The sequence below is a fragment of the Mustela lutreola genome, chromosome 2 (assembly GCF_030435805.1).
Source record: "Mustela lutreola isolate mMusLut2 chromosome 2, mMusLut2.pri, whole genome shotgun sequence".
Taxonomy (NCBI): Eukaryota; Metazoa; Chordata; class Mammalia; order Carnivora; family Mustelidae; genus Mustela; species Mustela lutreola.
The window spans coordinates 62,431,118-62,444,193 of NC_081291.1; positions in this window are offsets into that span (position 1 = coordinate 62,431,118).

Genomic DNA, 13,076 nt, shown 5'->3' on the forward strand with positions numbered 1-13,076 from the left:
AGTAGCCAGCTCTTTGTCTTTTGTCAGAAAGATGCCCTTGTGAATTATTTATAATAGAGATATTAGCAATAATAATAATAATAAATAGCAAAGAAAATGTTAAAAAAGTTTTCTTAACTAATTAGGGTTCTTAGACATCAATTAGAGGAACCACCTCTGGAAACCAAATTAATCTGCAAGACATTCCCAGAATTAACAAGTCAGTCAGATACAGGGTTGTCCACAGACTGAAAGGTGAAGCAAAAGGACTAGGTTTGGAAAATAGGTAAGGACAGTGAAAAAAATGATCAAATTTTTGGGCAAAATAAATTCTTAGGTGTCCTTTCAATGGAGTCCTGGGCATTATGTAGCAGAAACTCTGGAGATTATCTCAATCCATTAGAGTCACCCCATTTATTAGCTTGCTATTGACAAAGTTATTTACAAACTCTAGAGCAAGAGGTTATAATGTAGAAAACTGATGGTAATGCACAAGATTCTTGTTAACAATAATGCAAATTAGTGATTTTCCATTAGAAAACATAAATTCTATATCCCAAATTATGGGCCCAGAGCAATTCTGCTGCACAACTCTGCTTATATCCCAAATAACCATGTGAACTAGATATAATATCTGCTTCTTTATTAAATTTGAATAAAAATTCTTGACACATGTATTTTATAATTGTGTGATAATCGTGCATTTAATTTCTTGGAGAACAAAACACCTTAGAAGAGAAATGGAAAAAAATTTCAACCCCTTTATTTTAAGATTATATAGACAAATGGTCACCAAATTGGTAAGATATGTAAGACTTGAACAAAATTATCAACTAACTAAATATGCTTGATATTACAGAACACTCCCAACAACTGCAGACTACATATATCTTAAGCCATGATTTTCCTTGCAAGGTCAACATTGATAATGTTCTAGTCATACCTCCGTGTACCAGTCAAGAAGTAGCATATTTCTTGAAAGACACAGCTATCAAAGCTCCATTGAGAAACCATAAAGATGGAGAAGGGATTTGAAAATTATATATCTGATAATGGACATCAACTCTGATTATTTAAAAATGAATAAAAATAAAATACCTTACTAATAACCAAACAGAGTATCCAATTTTACATGTGAAGAAAATTATTGAAGAGACATGGATGGCTTATAAGCACATGACAAATTTCTCAATATTTAGACATTAAGGAAATACAAATTAAAATCAAAATGAGACATGCTTACATATCTATTAGAATGGATAAAATTATAAAGGCTAATTGTACTTCGTCTGAGCTAGATTGAGAAGCGACAAAAAATCTAAACTGTTGTTGGCATATATCATGATACCACGACTTTGGAAAATAGTTTGAAAAATTTTTTAAACGCAAAACTTGTTGCAGTTACACGAATAGCCATTCTACTACTAGGCCTTTAACTAAGAGAAACAAACCCTATGTTCGTACAAGGATTTGTATATGAATTTTATAGCAGCTTTATTTTTAAGAATAGAAAACAGTGAAATGTTCATCAATGTCCATCAATAGAGCAAAGACAAATTATGATCTATTCATTAAAGAGATTACTATTCACCATCCAAATGAACTATTTACAATTGGAGATTCTCAAAGTAATGGTGCTGAGAAAAGAAAAGCCAGGCAATAAATAGTATATACTGTGTGATTCCATGACTATAAAAAAATCTAGAAAATACAAATTTATATATAGTCACAGTCATCAAATATATTGGTGTGATTTTAGTGCCTTCTTCTGTGCTCCCATAGCTTCCTACACTTGGATCTCCGAGCATTTGTTACACCATGTGAAAATATGAAGTCTTTTTCTTTATTCTGTCTTACAAGAAAAAGAATCCTTGAAATTTTATGGACATTTGAACTCTCAGGTATTAGCAGAAATTCTATCACACAGTACGTTTCCAAATATAAAAGCCAGAGTTTTACAATGACTTCTAAGCTTTTACATGATCTAGCCACTCATTTAACCTCTGTGACCTCTTTCCCTGCTACTCTTCAGACCCTCCCAGTGGCCTCCTTGCTATTCCTCAGATATGCCAGGCACGATCCAACCTTATGGCCTTCAAGATAGCCAATTCCTTTCTCTGGAGTGACCTTATTGCTGATAGTTCTGGGCAAATTCATCACCTTTCCATACCTTTGTTCAATTGTCAGCTTCATTGTAACTACCCTGATCTTCCCATTAAAATTATTAACTCCCCATCCCCTGCCTAGCAACCTTGATTTTTCTCAACCTGATCTAATTTTTTTCCCCATTGTACTCATCATTTTTGAATGCACTATGCAATTTTTATTAAGGTTTATAGCTTTTAATTGTCTCACCCATTAAAATAAAAGTTCTACAAAGCCACGTTTTTCATTTACCAGTGTAGTCTGAAGTGATATCTGCCATATAATAGGTCCAGTAGACAATTGGTAAATTTCAGAAAAAATTAATGTTGAGAGTATACTGAATTTCATAAGTCATTTCAATATTTTTTTCCAAAAATAAACTATGTAAAACATACCTTAAATTTACTTTCAAAATATTTTATAGCATATAATGGACAAAATAAGACAAAATAAGACAAAAAAAAAAGACAAAAGCCTTAAAGAAACAATCATATAAATAACCATTTCAAACCTACTTAAAAATTGCATAATACCACACTCCTAGATCCTCTCTGAATGCTCTAAAGTAACCCTTCAAAGGAAATACTTTTTTAAAAATAACAGATTTTTTGGTAAATAATTTAATGAAATAAAAAGTTTCATTCTTCTATGTAGATCATAAAAATGTTTTTAATAAGCATGAAATTATAACTCTGAAGTGTGCTAAAATGAAACCACCTGCTAAGGGTGAGAGAACAAAAATAAAAATCATTTTTCCAAATAAGAGGAATTTATTACCTTTGTATCAAAGCATGTGGATTTATTCAAACTGGCAATAAAGGAATATGGAAACACAATCCATAGAAAGTCATATTTTAGATTTCTAAAAGACTTCATAGTAAAGAATATATATTTTTGAAATGCTACATAATGCTACATGATGACAGGTTGTGACAAATAGCATTTTAAAAGCTCTACTCATAATGGAACGGAAGGTGTCATTTCCCTATAATTTTATATATGTCATTAATTTACTATATCTTGATACAACACATTACCAAACAGATGTTCATCAAAGACTAAATCATTTTTAATGGAACATAATAATTTGGACCTACATCTATTAATCATTTTTTTTCGATCTAACATTTATACTCTCGCTAAACATTTTATCAGTTGTCGACAAAATTAAAAAAAAATAGGATAAAAATTCGTGTTTGGAAAAGTAGATTTTCTTGAAATTTGCATTTAAATGAAAGTATTTGCTGATATTTTCAAAACTTTAAATGTAATTTTATATATATCTGACCTATCAGATGATATAAAATTTTTGGAGAAAATATGATATTTTTTTGATCTTGGTTGAAGGTATTAATAAAGAGCAACTGTTTGTATTTTTTGTATTGTGATATCTTAGTTAATAAACATGAATAACTGGAATAAAATATGTTTTTTTAAAAATTTTATTTATTTAATTCGCAGAGATCACAGGAAGGCAGAGAGGGAGGCAGAGAGAGAGGAATGGACGCAGGCTCCGTGCTGAGAAGAGAGCCCACTGTGGGACTCAATTCCAACAACCTGGAATCATGACCTGAGCCGAAGGCAGAGATTTTAACCCACTGAGCCACCCAGGCACTCTAAAATATGTTTTTTTTTATATAGATTTATAGTTCATGCCAAAATATGGAACTAGCTACAACTGAATGTCTCCTTCAAAGTCAGCTCTGGAGAAATTATGCCAGTGTAATATAGAACTATTTCAGATATGAACCAAAAACAAAGAAATGATGATCAATTCCTTAAAAGACTCAAAGTTGCTCTTGACTGGTATGTTTCAAGCTCTATTCCTGGTTTGAGGACAGGTTTTAACAGACCTGTCACTGTAGAAATCAGCTGGATGTTTAGAGGCTATCAGAACTGTACAAAAACCTTGAAAGGGTAAAGATTTGAAAATTCTTTAGAGAGATTAGCTCCCAAAGGCATTATTCATCCACACATTTTCCTCCAAACTATTAAGACTGATGGATGAGGGGCACCTGAGGGGCTCTCTCATCACGTGGGTGGTGGGTTAAGCCTCTGCCTTCATCTCAAGTCATGGTCTCTGGGTCCTGGGATCCAGCCCCACATCAGGCTCTGCTCAAAAGGAAGACTGCTTCCCTCCCTGCTTGCCTGCCTCTCTGCTTACTTGTGATCTCTCTCTCTCTCTTTGTGTGTCCAATAAATAAATAAAATCTTTAAAAAAAAGGCTGATGGATGCTAAATTATGAAAACTGCTCCCTCCAAATGATGCTTCTTCATAAGGATTTAAGAATTTAAAATTGTAAGAATTTAAAATTGAAACTTGATCGTAGGATTTAACTTATAGAATAACATCAAGTGATGGCAGTTATTATTAGTTCTGAAGTGTTTGTGATTCTGAATTCTTGGCCTCATTAGTAAATTTATTTTTAATAAAGTATTATTTAATATATAATAATATACATAATATACTATATATAACATATATAATATATAGAATAAATTCATACATTTATTTATTATTTATTTATTTATTATTATTATGTATTTATTTATTAACTCAAACACAAGAAAATGAATGACCTGATTGAAAAATTGGCAAGGACTGGAACAGACACCTCACTGAAGAAGATATTGAGATGGCAATAATGATATGAAAAGATGCTGTGATGATCCACGGCATGTCTAATTAAGGAATTGTAAATTAAAAGAACAATGAGGGGAGCATGGATGGCTCAGTGGGTTAAGCGCTGCCTTTGGATCAGGTCATGATCTCAGGGTCCTGGGATCGAGTTCCACGTTGGGCTCTCTGCTCAGCAGTAGCCTGCTTACCTCTCTCTCTCTCTCTGACTGCCTCTCTGTCTTCTTGTGATCTCTCTCTGTCAAATAAATAAATAAAATCTTTTTAAAAAATAAATATATAAATAAATAAAACAATGATATATCACTACACATCTATTAGAATGACTAAAATCCAAAATACTGACAACATAAAATGCTTTTGACGATGAGGAACAAGAGAAACTCTCATTCATTCTGGTGAGAACACCAAAATGGTGCTACCACTTTGGAACACAGTTGGGCAGTTTCTTACAAAACTAAACATATTCTTACCATATGATCCAGCAATCGTGCTCCTTGGTACTCACCCAAAAGAGCAAAAACTTTGTGTACACAGAATCCTTCATATAAACCTGTGTTTGTAACAGCTTTACCCATCAGTGCCAAGAGTTGGAAGTAAACAAGATGTCCTTCAGGAGGAGAATGGATAGATAAACTGTGGTCCATTGAAACAATGGTATATGATTCAGCGATAAAGAGAAATGGCTATCAAGCAATGAAAAGACATGGAACAAACTTAAAATCCGTCATAATAAGTGAAAGAAGTCAATTTGAAAAAGCTTCATGTTGCAAGGTTCCAACTATATGACCTTCTAGAAAAGGCAGAACTATGCAAATGGTATAAAGGTCAGCAGTTTGTAGCAGTTAGGAGAGGAGGAGGACGAACAGGCAGAGCACAGAGGATTTTTAGGCCAGTGAAAATGTTCTGTATGATATGTATAATATTTTAGATATATATCGCTACACGGTTGTCAAAATGCATAAGATACTATACCAACAGTGAACTCTATGAGAAAAGGTTTTTTAAAGATTTAATTTATTTATTTGACAGACATCAAAGCAGGCAGAGAGGCAGGCGGGGAAAGCAGGGGTTGGGGGAAAGCAGGCTCCCTGCCAAGCAGAGAGTCTGGTCTGGGGCTCGATCCCAGGACCGTGAGATTATGACCTGAGCCGAAGGCAGAAGCCTTAACCCACTGAGCAACCCTGGTGCCCCAACAAGAGTGAACTCTAATGTAAACTGAGGACTTTGGGGTGATAATGAGGTGTCAGTGTAGGGTCAGTGAGCGTGAAAAATTATCACCGTGGTACAGGATGTTGATAATGGGGAAGGCTGTGTGTATGTGGGGAAAGGGAATTTTACTTTGATCCCCAAACTACTCTAAAAAATGCAGTCTGTTAAAAAAAAAACTTTATAATGCAATATAATACAAAACAAGAATGCATATCAAGAGAGAAATAATGTTTAAAGGGTACGAAGAACTTCAGTAATGTGTACCGAGGGATTTTGATTGCACATTTGTAGGACGTTCACATTGTCATTAGCAATTGTTTATCTGTGAAGTACAAGTAACATAAAGAGTGATGAAAACTCAAAAACGCAACACTAAAAAAATGCCATCTATGGGCTCTTAAAAAATGGAACAAAATTTGCTTGGCTTTTTAAGCGTTGTGGGGAATGAAGGGACAGAATTTAAATTCAGCTTTATAAAAGATTGGATAATATGTTTCTACAAAGAAGGCTGCTCTGAGTAACATAGAAATGAACATGGTAGCAGAAAGTGGAAAAAGGTTACATCTCTTGTGAGCTCACGTTCTCTGACACCCTGAAACTTAGTGGAGACAGTAACTGTTCGATGAACAGCAAATGGTAGTCTTTCAGATTCCCGGGATTTTCACTAAGAATCATGAATGGATTTTTTAAAAAATATGTAAAGAATGTCTACAGTGCAAGTACCTGCAAATAACTGACATTTTGGAGAGAATATTTTAATCAGCAGAAAAGGAAAAATGAAAAAATTTCATGATCAGAGTAAACATATGGGATTAAAAATAAAAGATTAAAAAAAATTTTTTAAGGACCTTTTTTTAAAGGACTTTAAACAGAAGTCCTTTTTAAGAGAGAGTTGGCTGTTTAAACCAAAAGTGCAACTCACTAAGAGAATCACCGCATTATTTATTGGGGTAGAAGGACCTGGAATGTGGAAAGGCCCATTCTGCAGAGGAAAAAATAGAATCACTAAGAGGCCTCATACCTTGCACAGCCAGTGGCTAGAATCCCTGCCTCATGAGACCCTGTGCTAGAAGGCCGCTAGAACCATCTCAACTATATTAGTATTTCTTGGAAGCCAACAAGTATTTGCCCAGTTAAGAGCAGGGTAACAATAAGTCACGTTAAGTTATAATGATTATAGATATCTTTAAAAGCCTTGTCAAGTTTCTTTTTGAGTAACCCTCACCCCACCCTTAGAGAAATTTATCTGTGGTTCACCTCTTTGAAATACCTCATTGTTTTCCACATTTACCATAGCCAAAAAAAAAAAAAAAAAAAAAAAAGCTTTTTATTAACAAAATGAACGAAGGGGGCGCCACTGTAAACAATGAGAGTTTTCGCTGCCAGGACAGTTTTGTTGCAGAAACAGCTGAAAGCACTCAGGTCAAACAGAGCCAAGGGCTGGAGGGATTTTTAAAATTACAAAAACCGAACCAAATCAAACCAAAACAAAAATCAAAACCAATGGCCAAGATTTCAAAATTGCTACTAAAGGTATGACATTCTCCTAAGACATGCGAGTGACTTGATCAATATATTTATATATTTATATTTGTAGAAGGTACTATTTGATGCAGCAAATCCTCGTTGATTAAAAATTACCAGATATGGGGGCTCCTGTATGTCTCGGGGTTTAGGCCTCTGCCTTCAGCTCAGGTCATGATTTCAGGGTTCTGGGATGGAGCCCCACATTCGGCTCTCTGCTCAGCGGGGTGCCTGCTTCCCCCCCCCCTCTCTGCCTGCCTCTCTACCTACTTGTGATCTGTCAAATGGGTAAATAATATCTTTTAAAAAAGAATTACTAGGTGTGAAATACATCGAGGCTATGGCAAGGAAAATGATTTCACCTGATCTGACTAGGAAGTGGTTGAAGCCTGAATTAAAGTGCTAAAAAAAGAGTAAACGCCTGGGATATATATGGGGAAAAATCCCTAGAAAAACAGCAATAATAACTGGCTGATTTTTATTGATCCAGATCCTGCGGTAGGCAAAGAAGAGCTGGTTTTAGCCAGAGGATGATCTCCGTTTGTCTTCATGATCTGGCATTTCCTGCAAGCCAGGCATGGGGCTCTGCACTAGAGCTGCAAATGCTAGGGGGCCCTCACTGTCCCTTTTCACTTCTCAGCGGGACAATGGGCATGTCCATGGTACAGTGTGACAGGTTTTACCACAGGGAGATAAAAGACTGCCAAGGGTAGGTTGGAGCTGGGAAAAGCCATTTAGGAACAGATTTTCAGGAAAGGTAATAGACAAGGGCAAAGCGAAGAATGAGGATGAGTGTGTCAAGTTTCAAAGTGCCAGGAGGCAGCACAGTGCATTTGGGAAACTACAGCAAGTTCATGACAACGGACAGCTGATCTGGCAGCATCACCTGGGAATGGAGGCTGAGCCCCGGGGTTAACACTGGGGGTGAGATGGTTTGTATGCTATGCTGAGGAGGTGAGGTACTACACTGTGGGGGCACAGGGAGCTAGCGGAGGATTTCAAATATCAGAATCGTAACCATAATAGAGTATTTAATTGCATCCTAGCTTTCATCAAGGGTAAGATGCAATATAGTTTATGTTCCACTAAGAAAGAGAAATGCTGACAGTTAAAGTAGGATATGTCATCAAGAACAAGGTGAGTTCCACCATAAGAGATAGTAAAATGGGGGGGAGGACAAATCTTTGACAAGTAAATTTCGTACTAGAATAATTAAGTAAGTTCAAACACTTGGATCAACAAAAAAAGTGATTATTGCTTACCATGTGCCCCAAACTATATTAAGTCTTAGAACAAGAGACGTTCTCATCTTGATGCCCCGCAGCTGTTAGAACCAAGGTACAGAGGGCAGTAGCCAACGACCAGCAGGCCCCAAGTGCCATGTGCAGACTCTAAGAGCAACTGCCTTTGAGAGAGGAAACGGTTGAGAGTGGGCTTTCTGAGGTAGAGAATTACTAGCTGGGAAAGTAGGAAAATTGACACAGAATCGGAATTGATGCCCCTACATGACAGAGTGGGTGAAACTTCCCTTCTCAGAGATCGTGAGGCTCCTCAGAAATGTATTTTTCATTTTGGACGGAACATTCACGATAAATATGATCTGTTCGAGTTCCTGGTTCTCTCATCAGGACTGTTTCTTAGGCTTCACTGGCACAAGAAAAAGGTTTTGATAGTCCAGGGTAAGTCCTGACAAAAGCAAAGCACGGTATCTATGAAATCTAACCACTCAGAAGAGAACAACAGATAAAAGGCCAGGCCGACCTGACCCTGCAGGATAGGTAAGGTTGGTCCGGCAACAGGGGTAGAGGGGACGTGCCCATCTCCTGCTAGAAGAGCTAGAGAAGACCCCTTCCGGAGACCCACCACAAGAGGAGAGCAGTAGGTACTGATGATGAAGAATATTTTAATCAGCAGAGAAGGTCAAAATGACAATGTTCCAGGATCAGAGTAAACATATGGGATTAAAAAATAAAAAATAAAAAAAAGAATTTTTTGAAAGAAATTTTTTTTAAAGTAATTTATACAAAATTGCTTTTTAAGAGACAGTTGGCTGTTTAAACCAAAAGTACAACTCACTGAGAGATTCGCCGCATTATTTATTAGGGTAGAAAGGACCTGGAATGTTGAAAGATTCATTCTGCAGAGGAAAAAATAGAATCACTAACAGGCCTCATGCCTTGCACAGCCAGTGGCTAGAATCCCTGCCTCATGAGACCCTGTGCTAGAAGGCCGCTAGAACCATCTCAACTATGTTGGTCTTTCTTGGAAGCGAACAAGTGTTCGCCCAGTTCAGAGCCCGGTAAAAATCAGTCACGTTATGTTATAATGATTGTCGATATCTTTAAAAGCCTTGTCAAGTTCCTTTTTGAGTAAACCTCACCCCACCCTTAGAGAAATTTATCTGTGGTTCACCTCTTTGAAATACCTCATTGTTGTTCAACATTTAAGAAACAATGAAAAGAAAAAATTGACAATGAGTTCCAGATTTTAAAAGTCACTTGCCATTCAATCCATATTGGGAGTTTGATCGGTTACCGAACACTTTATAGTGCACCCTGGTAATTTTACAGAGATTATTTTTTTCTTACCAATTCTTGATTATTCTGTCTTGCAATGCAGAAAAATCTAAGTAATTTAAAATAACCTTCCATTAATTTTGATTGTTATAAACTTGAAATTGATTAATTTCCATATATAGAGTTTAAAATGGTCACAATTTACATTAAATATATATTCTGTGTATACCTTGGAAAAATTATACTGAAAATTGAAATTAAAATGATGTTGTATATAGCTGCAAGAAGCCACCTGTCCCATTTCATCTTACTATATAAGTTGTGTCAGGTAATTTATAAAATCCCTACTGCATAACAAATCTATTTTTTGTTGGAATGGGTCGTAATGTTTGTTCTTATTTCTAAATAAGAGTTGGTCTATGAGTGCATCTGCAACTTATTTTTCCTAAGTGGCTTCATGGTCTTGAACTGAGAAAGCTCAGAACATTAAACATCAAAATAATATAATTTGACATAATTAGACATCAAGGAAATGCAATTAAAATGACACTGAGATATCACTATGCACTTATCAGAATGGCTAAAATAAAATATAATGACAAGACCAAAAGAAAAAAATATACCATTTGATGATACACAATGGCAAGTTGTACCATAACTTAACCATCTCAGACTAGTGTAGTGTTAAATTTGTTTTTCTAAGCAATGGTTTGGGTCACTTACCACTTTTCAAGGATTTAAAGTGCTATCATTTTACTGAAAACTGTGAAATTTGGTCAGATTTAAATTTCAATTTATGTTAAAACATTCTGTAAACTGTGTTAAACTTTGACATTTGTTCCCTCTGTTCAGTGAATAACACTATATCATATTTTGAAAATACACTAATTTTCATTTTGACAAATATCCCTTTTTCCTCTTATGGTAATTATTAATATGAATTAATACTAGAATTTGATATGGTTCCATATGACCATAAATACTTTATTGTATATTATCAAATTTAATAATGAATATAATGTACTTCTTTGGACAATTTTTAAAGACCAGTCTACTCTTAAAAAAAAAAAAATGGAGACGCACTTCTTCAGTTCACACAAATTTCATTTTATTATATATAACCTCAGATAAATTTCAACAAATCATAATTTATTAAAATTATGTCTACTTAAAAATCTCACAGAAGAGTAAAACCATCAAAAATAAAAATAAACACACACAACACACACACATCACCCACGTATTGGCAAATCACAATTGCTGTAACAATACATCAGACATTCCACAGTTAAGGGCTATCAAAATTTCCATCAGTGACAAAAAGATTTGTATCCAAATGGACTGATTTTCCAGAATCCAAGAAAAAGTCTCCTAGGGTTTATTTAAAGATAAATATTGGAACAAATATTTCTTAAATTTAGGAAATTCAGAACATACCATTAAAGAATATTTGCAGTGCAGACTATATTCAATCCTTCCTTCAAATTGTGCCTTTGAGTACATAATTCTGTTTTCTCTATCTAAATTGAGCTGTTCTCCGAGGAAGTTTTCTAAAATGTGTGTCTCTGTGTGATAAATGTTCTAAGACCTAACATGCTTCATTGTATTTTTACTGTGCTCTCAAATTTAATCAATAATTTGGCTTGATGTATAATATCTAGTTTCAAATATCTTTTCCATCTCTACAAACACCCAGCTGTCTCCTTTATATGCTATTACTATTGAGAATTCTGCTGTCAGTATTATTCTTGTACATTTTAGGTGATCTGTTTTTCTCTTGGGCATCATTTATGCTCTTCTCTGTTTTTGATATTCTTAAAACTCACCATAATGTATATGAGTGTTTTTTTTAAAGATTTTATTTATTTATTTGACAGCAAGAAATCACAAGTAGTTGGAGAGGCAGGCAGAGAGAGAGAGAGGAGGAAGCAGGTTCCCCGCTGAGCAGAGAGCCCCATGTGGGACTGGATCCCAGGACCCTGAGTTCATGACCTGAGCCGAACGCAGCGGCTTAACCCACTGAGCCACCCATGCACCCTATATGAGTGGATTTTGGGTGTGTGGTTTTTGTTTTGTTTTGTTTCTGATTTCTCATGTTTGGCATCATTTTAAATCTGGTATCTTTTATCTTTCTTTAATTCTCCTAAATTTATCTCAGTACTTATTTAAATATTTTCTTTATTTTTTTTCTCTTCTGCTGCATTTGGGCAGAAGTCATTAATTTGTTGTTAGTTTGTTTTTCCCAACTCACTTATTCATTTTAGAGCTATATTCATCTTAGTCTCCATTTATTGTATTCTTTATTTCAACAATTTTCACTTAATTTATATTCACAGTATAGTATCTTTCTTTTCATTGTATATGTATATCATTATTTTATCATATACATTTAAGCTATTTTTTAAAATATTTTATTTATATATTTGACAGTGAGAAATCACAAGTAGGCAGACGGCGGGCAGAGAGAGAGGAAGGGAAGCAGGCTACCTGCTGAGCAGAAAGCCTGATGTGGGGCTTTATCCCAGGACCCTGATATCATGACTGGAACTGAAGGCAGCGACTTAACCCCTGAGCCACCCAGGTGCCCCTTTTAAGCTATTTTTTAAAAGTACAGTCATTCTTTTTTTTTTTTTAAGATTTTATTTATTTATTTATTTATTTATTTGACAGAGAGAGATCACAAGTAGATGGAGGACAGGCAGAGAGAGAGAGAGAGAGAGAGAGAGAGAGAGCAGCAGACTCCCTGCTGAGCAAAGAGCCTGATGCAGGATTTGATCCCAGGACCCTGAGATCATGACCTGAGCTGAAGGCAGTGGCTTAATCCACTGAGCCACCTAGGCGTCCCTAAGCTATTTTTTTAAATTCCTGTTCCAATAACACTTGGATTGCCATATAAAGTTAACCACATCATCTTTTTTAGGTCAGTAATTGTACTTTTTATGTGCATAGTTATTTTGGTCCATGAGTTCAGCTCCTCTTAGGATCATCAAATCTCTGTAAAGTCTGGGTATGCTAAGATTTTCTAAGCAACAATAAAATACATTGAATCCTGGTAGCTTAAT